This window comes from Lycium barbarum, chromosome 9 (genome assembly GCF_019175385.1).
Source record: "Lycium barbarum isolate Lr01 chromosome 9, ASM1917538v2, whole genome shotgun sequence".
NCBI classification, from domain to species: Eukaryota; Viridiplantae; Streptophyta; class Magnoliopsida; order Solanales; family Solanaceae; genus Lycium; species Lycium barbarum.
This window is the reverse complement of record NC_083345.1, coordinates 118,524,314-118,533,842: the sequence shown is the minus strand read 5'-3', so window position 1 is coordinate 118,533,842 and position 9,529 is coordinate 118,524,314. Positions and strand designations below refer to the sequence as shown.

At 39.5% G+C, this 9,529-nt stretch overlaps 1 non-coding gene across 1 annotated transcript; it reads left to right on the top strand.

The window, feature by feature from the left end:
* Positions 1–8,807: 8,807 nt before the first annotated feature.
* Positions 8,808–8,913, top strand: LOC132612404 (small nucleolar RNA R71). Its single transcript, XR_009571770.1, has one exon. It is a non-coding gene; the product is annotated as a small nucleolar RNA R71 (small nucleolar RNA).
* Positions 8,914–9,529: the final 616 nt, after the last annotated feature.

Sequence of the window (9,529 nt, the reverse complement as noted above, 5' to 3'; positions counted from 1 at the left end):
CCATTCGTAACATGCTTAAATACAGATCGTAAACTGAAATACGATCCGTAAAGCATAGTCGTATTTCGCATCACAGACAGATACATATTCTGATTTCAAATTTTCGTTGCACATCTCAGTTTCACATTGTGTTCGAGGATTAGGTTACTCAGACTTCACCTATTTTCTACCAATTTTTCATAATTCCCACAAGAGTCAAGTTATTGGTGGGCAGACCAAAACTTCAAATATTGAATTTTAAAGTATGGAATGCCCTCCAACCCATTTGGGTTTTATTAACAATTACCCACGAGAATTAAAAGAATTTTAACATATCTATCCTCTCACAAGATCATTAACCAAGGTAATCAAGTGCTTAATCTCACAATCCTAGCCTCATCCATCAAATTTAAACTGACAGATGTAAAACAAGAATGGGGAGTGTCAATCATACCTTTCAATGATGAATCAGATCACTATAAGCACAGATTTTGAGAGAACACAACTTGAATCACAGACAAATTTAAACCTAGGGCAAAGATTACGAATATTTTGTGAGAGTGGGTTTGTTGTTGGGTGTGAGTTGTGTATTTATACTGATTGGAGAGATGGAAGATGATGGGTTGTGTGGGAAATCGTGGGGATGAGAGTGAGTTAAGGAGGGAAGTCGTGGGAATGAGGAGTTAAGGAGGGAACGTGAAGTTCTGTTTCTCTTCCCTTTGATTTAAATCACTGGCTTCCGTTATATTTCGATCGTGCCTCTTTTTTTTTAATCTCTAAATACGGTCTGTAAATTGGTTTACGGCCCGTATTTAGAGATGTTGTAGTGGGCAGTACACTGTATTGTCCCATGATAGATTTACGATCTGGTTTACGGACCGTATTATGAAATACGGTCCGTCCTCCATGGTCGTAAACTGCCATGTGACATTACAGTGATTACTGTCTGCGACATTGTTAAATACGCCCTGGTTTACGAGCCGTATTGTGAAATACGGTCCGTAAACTTCAGGCGTATTTTGCAATGTTGCGAGACAGTTTCTTACAATTAAACTTACCTGCTGTTCAGCAATATTTTCTGCAACATATTCCTGCACCAAAACAACCATTACCCTATATTTTTGAAACAAAACACTAAAAAAAATAAACATTACACTTGGGTTGCCTCCCAAGAAGCGCTTGATTTAACGTCGCGGCACGACGGTGGTGACCATTCACTCCTTATCTTGGTACACCAGATCATTGTTCGTTCCTCGGTGTTTCAACCTGTAACGATCAACAATCCTATCCTCCAAAACCATTCCGTGATATTGCTTCAATCTCTGCCCATTCACCTTAAATGTCCGAGTACCATCTCCGGACTTCAACTCTACCGCTCCATGGGGTGAAGCACCTACCACCTCAAACGGACCAGACCACCTGGATTTAAGCTTACCCGGTAGCAACTTCAGCCGAGAGTTAAACAGTAGTACAGAGTCACCCTTATAGACCTCTCGCTTCAGAGTCTTCTTGTCATGGTAGTGCTTCATCCTTTCTTTATAAAGTGTTGCACTCTAATATGCCTGGTACCGAAATTCATCCATCTCATTTAGTTGAAACAACCGCAGCTTGGTTGCTTCCTCCCAATCCATATTCAGTTTCTTCAGCGCCAACATAGATTTGTGTTCAAGTTCAACAGGCAAGTGACAAGCTTTCCCAAATACAAGCTTGAAGGGTGAAGTCCCAATCGGAGTCTTGAAAGCAGTCTGGTATGCCCATAGAGCATCATCGAGCTTGCGGGCCCAATCAGTTCTATTTGCATTCACTGTTTTCGCTAGAATACTTTTGATCTCCCTATTGGACACTTCAACCTGTCCACTTGTCTGAGGGTGATAAGGCGTTGCCACCCTATGCTTTACACCATATTTCTCCATCAGTCCCGCGAAAGCTCTATTACAAAAGTGGGATCCATCATCGCTGACTATAGCCCTCGGAGTACCAAAACGAGTAAATATGTTCTTCTTGAGGAAACCCATAACACTCTTGGCCTCATTATTAGGTAAAGCCACCGCTTCTACCCATTTTGACACATAGTCCACAGCAACCAAGATGTATTTCATGCCACCCGAACTCACAAAGGGTCCCATAAAGTCAATCCCCCAGACATCGAACACTTCCACCTCCACAACAAAATTCATAAGCATCTCTTGCCTTCTGCCGATATTCCCTTGCCTCTGACATTGATCACAGGACCGCACCAATAGATTAGCATCATGAAAAATAGTCGGCCAGTAATAGCCGCACTCAAGTACCTTAGTTGCAGTCTGGTTTCCGCTATGATGACCCCCAACAGGAGAGTCATGGCATGCCTTTAGAATCGCCATCACTTCACTTTCCGGAACACAACGCCGAATGATGTTATCAGCACATGTTCGGAACAAATAAGGCTCGTCCCAATAATACTGTCGAGCATCCCGCAAGAATTTCTTCTTTTGGTAGGCTTTGATATCTTCTGGAACTATGCCTGTTACCAAATAATTGGCAATGTCAGCATACCACGGTGCCACCTCATTTGACACAGCCAACACCCTCTCATCCGGAAAAGCATCATCTATATCAAGCTCATCAGAAGGTCTCCCAGCCTCTTCAAGCCGAGAGAGATGGTCAGCAACCTGATTTTCAGTACCCTTGCGGTCCTTCACCTCAAAATCAAACTCTTACAGCAATAGCACCCATCTGATCAGTCGCGGCTTTGCTTCCTTCTTTTCCATGAGGAATCTCAAGGCAGCATGATCAGTGTAAACCACTACTTTGGACCCCAACAAGTAAGCCCGAAATTTCACAAAAGCAAATACAATGGCAAGCAGCTCTTGCTCCGTCACTGTGTAATTCACCTGTGCAGCATTCAGTGTTGTGCTGGCATAATAGATCGGGTGCATAATTTTGTTGTGCCTCTGCCCAAGCACAGCACCTATTGCAAAACCACTAGCATCACACATCAGTTCAAATGGCAGGGACCAGTCAGGAGCAACAATAATAGGAACAGTAGTGAAACGCTCTTTTAACTCCTCAAACGCCTTCTGGCACTTATCACCAAATACAAATTTAGCCTCTTTTTCAAGAAGCTTGCACAACGGATTGGCAATTTTTGAGAAATCATTGATGAAGCGCCTGTAGAACCCAGCATGTCCCAAGAAACTTCGGACACCTTTGACTGAGATAGGTGGAGGAAGTTTTGCAATCACATCAATTTTTCCTTGATCGACCTCGATTCCCTTTTCAGAGATTTTGTGACCGAGGACGATTCCTTCCTTCACCATAAAATGGCACTTCTCCCAGTTTAGCACCAGATTGGTCTCCTCACACCTTTTTAGCACTTGACCCAGATGGCCAAGACAATCTTCAAATGAATCACCCACCACAGAAAAGTCATCCATGAACACCTCCAAGAAATCCTCTACCATGTCAAAGAAATTTGACATCATGCACCTCTGAAAAGTGGCTGGTGCATTACACAAACCAAACGGCATCCGGCTGAATGCAAATGTCCCATAAGGACAAGTAAAAGTGGTCTTCTCCTGATCCTCCAAAGCGATGTTGATCTGATTGTAGCCCGAATAACCATCAAGGAAACAATAGTAGGAACACCCTGCTAACCTATCAAGCATCTGATCAATGAAGGGCATAGGGAAATGGTCCTTGCAAGTGGCTGTATTGAGCTTGCGATAGTCCATGCAAACTCTCCATCCGGTGACAGTTCTAGTCGGGATCAACTCATTCTTTGCATTCGGCACTGTCACACCCTTTTTTTTTCTTAAATAAAAATAAATTTGATTTGTTTTTATTTAAAAAGGGTTTTTCCAATTAAAGTGACGTTTTGAAAAGGGATTATTTTATTTATTACAGAGTCTCCACTTGGAATTGAGTTTTGGTGTTCCAAGTCACCTTATGAATCCCTAAACAAAAGGAAATGACTCTATTTTTATTGGTCTGCGAAAACAAAAGTCCGAGTAAGGAATTCTATTGACCGGGGAGAAGGTATTAGGCATTCCCCAAGTCCCGTGGTTCTAGCACGGTCGCTTTTACCCACTAATGTTAGGCTTAAACCAATCTTGGATAAAATCATGCTTGCCTTAATTCTAGTTTGCCCAATTATTCGCTTTGAACATAATGACTTATATTTTTGGCCATGCCTCACTCCCTCATATATATTCCTTTCGCTCTTTTTCTTTTATTATTTTATGGAACAACAGGATTGAAATAATTCACATCTCATCTCGGTCATCTCTAACTTATTTAATTGGGTCTTAAAATGGACCATTAACATAATTACCACTTAAAATAATTAACTATAAACTTTTATACCTTAGCAGGAATGGGTTGTCAACTACATCTCAAATTTTTCTTAAAAAATAAAAATCACTTGTATGCCTTCAATTCAGAATAAAATCGTTCACGTGCAAAACTTGAATAATGAACATATTTACAAATAACTTGGAAATATTAAAACAAGATAGAACTATGAGTGTAAATCCATATCAAATATGCTACTATCGTTGGATACTTACTGCTAATACTTACACCTTTCATCATAAAAATGAAACACATATATAACACATTCACACAAGGATACGATTTCCCTCAAAATGTACGGCTCAAAGCGAAGATACCGATTTAAAATTATTTGTATTAGTATACGACTAAATCAAAGGACTGTAAATCAAGATGAACATTTTAATGGCATGCTTATCTAACATCAAAGAGAAAAACTATCTAAGACAACCAAATACCTCCAAGAATCAATTTTGAATCATTTTTAAAAAAATAGCAAAACATCATCAGCATTATAGCATGAGCTAAAATACTACACCATTTAATTTATAAATAAAATTATCCATATACACAAATTTACTTCAATCAAAACAAAGAACAAAAAAAAACTTAAATGTGGAAGTTCCTTTATAAATCGTGAATCTGCTCGTTGACGGGAGAGTCAAATAAGAACCAAACTCAAATTTTTAAAGCTATTTTGCTAAAATACTCTTTTTTTTTTTTACTGAAATTGTTCTTTTGTTTTTGCTCTCTCTGTTTTTTTTTTTCGGTTTTTTTTAAAAAACAACTAACACCTATAAATATTAATGCTTGTGGTACTGCAGATTTGGTGTTAGCGTATAAAAGTGCAAATCATACTACTCAAGTGGAAACCTTTTAACTTGAAAACAATAAAGTTTGCTGAAGCCTGAAAAGTCCTACGACATTACTTTCCTTCTCAAACTTTGTTTTAATAGAAATTTCATGTATCGTGACAAGTCTTCAACTAATTTAAAGGGCTGGACTTCTTTTAAGTGTCAACACATTTGCGTATTAAAAAAACATAGTTAATTAAGTACCCAAAAAAAACGTTTAACTACTGTACCAAACATTAAACCAATAAGCATTATATAACATGGCAAAATAGATTAACCAAAGAAATGAAAAATCCATTTAAACACTTGAAGTAATCATAAGTTTTTTAAAAGTAGATAACACGTAATCAAAGTACAACTTTTTATGCTATTAAAGCCAAACGCTGCACCTTTATTTGTAAATTAACAATTACACATTTCATCAATCTTACCTTTAATTTAACGATGCAAAAATTTGAACGTGATTCATAATATAAAGTCAAAGAATAATAACCAGTTAGACACATGTGAAATATTAACAACTTCATAACAATGGAATAAGGTCTCATATAATCATGATATTTAATCATACAAGGAAGATGGACTGTTACCTTTGCGTAGATTAATTCGCAACAAGAAAATGGCTATACTCTAACGATTTCCAAAGTTAACAGCGCTAACTTTCTGGTCCACAAACGCAAAACCGTGAGCAGATACCTCGAACTCCAACTTAGCATTCAGACCAAACCCTTTCGAAATTGGTATTTTTTTTCTCTCTTTGCTCTCAATGTATTTTTTTTTTTTACTTTGTATTTTGCTCTCTTTGCTTACTGATTTTTTTTTACTGCTTCTGATGTGCTTTTCTCTACTCTCTGTTGTTCTCCTTTTTTTTTTTTACTGATGTGTGCGTGCATGGATATATATTTGTTTTTTGTGACGGATCGTGTGAGAGGAAGAAGGAGAAAAAAAAGGGAATGGGGATAAGGGATAGTAACGTGAAGTGAGGGGTGTTTAGGATTTGGTTATTTGGTGAGAGTTTTAGGGGGGTGGGGAAACATGTAGGTTAGGGATTTTGTTTAGGTTTGCAGATTTTATTTTATTTTTTTATTTTTTGAAAAATGAAAATCAAACTTATCCTAAAATGTGACTCTTATTTTTGAAGTTTTCGATCTTTAAATGTAAGACTTACTAAAAATGAGATAAAAATTAAAATATCTAACTAAACCTAAAAGAAATATTTAAACACTAAAAATGATGTAAAACTCATGTTCGGTCAAAAATTAGGTGTTCACAGGCACAACAGTGATGCCGCCCTTCTTAGGAACACATTAGACTGGGCTCACCCATTTACTATCAGCGATTGGGTAAACCACGCCCGCATCCAGCCATTTGATGATCTCTTTCTTGACGACCTCTTGCATATTTTCGTCCAGTCGCCTCTGATGCTCTACACTCGGTTTGCTACCCTCCTCCAACTGAATTTTGTGCTCACAGATCCCAAATGGAATACCTCAAATGTCTGGTATGGTCCAACCAATAGCACGCCTATACTCCCTCAACACCTCCAAAAGCTGCAAAATCTGCTCCTTAGTCAATAGGGCTGAAACAACCACCGGTAATGTATTGTTCGGACCAAGGAACTCATATCTCAGATGTGATGGGAGCTGCTTAAGCTCCAACTTAGGTGGCTCAATGATCGAAGGCTTCGCTGGAGGAGTTGTTCTATTTTCCAAATCAAGATTCAGCTTCTTTGGGTGGTATGTATATGAGCCCAACCCAACAAGTGAATTTACTGTCTCCACATAGCCTTCCATGTCTTCAGCATTGAAATTCATAAGAATACCAGTTAAAGCCTCACCCAAACTCTCTTCTTCCATCTTGAATTCCACTGTTTCATCAACAACATCGAATGAATCAATTACCGAAATACTCTCGTAAGCACTTGGTAACTTCATCATTTTGCTAGCCTGACAAGTCACTTCTTCATTGTTGACTCCAAACTTGATTTCACTTTTTTCCGAATCCATCAGAGCCCTCCCTGTAGCAAGGAAACGTCTCCCCAGAATGATAGGAATGTCCCGATCAATAGCACAGTCAAGAATCACAAAATCAGCGAGCAACATAAAATCACCAACCCGCACAATTACATCATCAACCACCCAAACAGGTCTTTTGATAGACCTATCAGCCATCTGCAATCTCATTGTAGTCGGCCTTGGCATCCCCAAACCTGATTGTTTATATATAGCAAGGGGCATCAAATTTATACTCGCCCCATTATCACACAAAGCACGAGCAAAATCATGGTGTCCAATAGAACAAGGAATGGTGAAAACCCCAGGATCTCCTTTTTTCTGCACAGTTGTAGTTGAAATGATGGAACTCACAGTGTGAGTCAAACTCACGGTTTCATGCTGCACCATTTTCTTCTTGGTCAGCAGATCCTTCAAATATTTCGCAAAACCGGGCATCTCCTTGACAGCTTCCAAGAAGGGAAAATTCAGAGATAACTGCTTCAGCTGATCATAAAACTTCTCAAACTTAGCATCTTCCTTCTTCTTTACCAACCTCTGAGGAAAAGGAGGTTTAGATTTGAAAAGTTGCATCAAAGGGCGGAGAGCCCCTTTTACAGCTTTCTTGCTTATGTTATCAGCTTCCCTCACCATCTCTGGAATATTAGCAACCCTCTTGTCAGTAGGAATCTCATCAGCAATAATGGGTGCTTCAGACTGCACCTCATTCTCTTCATCTATCGGCTCAAGATCAATCACCTTCTCAGCAGCCCCCTGTATAGTTTTACCACTTCTAGTGGTGATGGCAAACACACGGTCTACACCGCCTCCCCCATTCTTGGGATTCGGAATAGTGTCACTTGGAAGTCCTCCCTTTTTAGGAGGGTGCTGCTCTCTAGAAATATCCCTCATCTGCGACTTAAGCTTCTGAATAGCCGCTGTATGGGAACCCACTGTTTCTGTCAGCCCAGATAAAGTCCTTTCAGACTTAGATTGATTTGCTAGAATCTTCTCAAGCATTGCTTCAACCTTCGAACTACCCTGCTCTGTTGACTGCCCTTTTGGTGGTATATAAGGATTGGAACTCTTGTTCCCAAAATTGTTGTTGTTGTTGTAGCTCCCTTGGTTCGCACCACCATAATTATTGTTGTAGTTCCCAGAGTTGTTGTAAGCACCTTGACCTTGCTGAGGTCTCCATTGATTCTGATTCTGATAACCACCTTGGAAATTCTGATTCTGATAACCCCCTTGAGAGTTATAAACATAATTAGCATCTTCAACCTGCATAGGTGGCCCATCAAGGAACGGACCATCTTGAGCATGGTACATCCCTTTTGGCAAAACTGTATCATCCTCGCAAACATTTACCTTCTTGATTTGAGATTCATCAAATTTCTTCGTCAGCAAGGAAATATTTGTTGCAAGTTCTGCCAATGTTTGCTGGGTGTCTTGATTCTCCTTCACTATATTCTGGATCATAGCACTACCATACGGTACCACATCAGCATTGTTTGAGTGTCAAGCCTGATTATGAGTTGTCAGTTTGTTAAGTATGGTGGTCACTCGTCGAAAGGTCTTGTTCTTAAAACAACCATCAGCTGTATTACTGGCTACTGACTGTGTCACTGGATCTAACCCTCGGTAGAATTTCTCCATCAATATATGTTTCGGAAAACCATGATTCGGGCTCTTCTGCAAATATTCCTTGAATCTCTCCCAGGCTTCATATAGTTGTTCCCCCGGTCGCTGCTTAAACTCATAAATCTTGTCACGAATTTCAGCCTTCTTGCTAGGGGGTACCACTTTGTGAGAAAAGCAGTCACCATCTCTGCCGACGAAGTAATTGAATTTCTGGGCAGTTTCTCGAACCATGTTCTTGCCTCTCCAGCTAAGGAATATTTGAATAACCTCAACCGAATAGCATCTTGTGGAACGTTGTTCTGGATGTGATTAGCTTACACATCAACAAAATTCTGCAAATGACGTTGAGGGTCATTCTCGGTAGAGTTCCGAAAGTATCCCTCAAGTATAAACAGCTGGTATAGAAAGGAGTCAATTTTCACCGTAGCAGCTCCAACTCGAGGCTGAACAATAGCAAATGCATAGTCCTCCTCTGGAACAAGATCAGCGAAAATATTCTCGTCATCAGATTCATTCGCCTGATTGTTCAACCGATTCCCCTGGTTACCAACACGTTGATTTTGCTGATTTTGATTCATGTTCACCTGGTTTACACGGAGTAGCAAACAAGGTGTGATGGAATAAGCAAAAGACTTCAATCAAAGCAAACACTATTTAGTAATTTCAAAACCGTATTCCCCAGCAACGGCGCCAAAATTTGATACGCTCAAATTACACCTATTAATGGTATAACGCGGACGTTGTCAAATATAG